Source organism: Myotis davidii, unplaced genomic scaffold, assembly GCF_000327345.1.
Source record: "Myotis davidii unplaced genomic scaffold, ASM32734v1 scaffold399, whole genome shotgun sequence".
NCBI lineage: Eukaryota > Metazoa > Chordata > Mammalia > Chiroptera > Vespertilionidae > Myotis > Myotis davidii.
Window position 1 is genome coordinate 5062762 of NW_006292094.1, and position 472 is coordinate 5063233.

The window sequence follows — 472 nt, forward strand, 5'->3', positions numbered from 1 at the left end:
AAGGGCTCTGACACCAGGCCTGGGTGGGGCCCGAGGTCCTGGCTGCTGCCCAGGAGAGCACACTGGCCCAGCCCTCCCTCCTGCGCTGGGCCCCACTTCAGGGGCACCGCCTGGGGGGTCCTTTGCTGTCTTGTTTGAGGTCTCGGGGATCACACCTGCTTTACTCGGGGTGTTGCTCAAAGCTGTCTGGTGCTGTTTGTGTGGGAAGCATGCCTGCTGGCTGGCGCTGCCTGTGGGATGCAGGAGCAGCCTGACCCCCGAGGCCTGGCTCCTGGCTGTGTGTCCCTGGCTGTGTGTCCCTGGCTGGCCGGCTTCCCTCTCTGAGCAGGAAGGCTGCAGCTGTTCTGAGAGAGGAGGGAGGAGGCTGGCGGGCTTTCTGGGGGCCAGCCCAGGGCTGACCTCGAAAGTGTGGTCAAGCTAGCTCTGACCGGTTTGGCTCAGTGGATAGAGCATTGGCCTTCGGGCTGGAAGG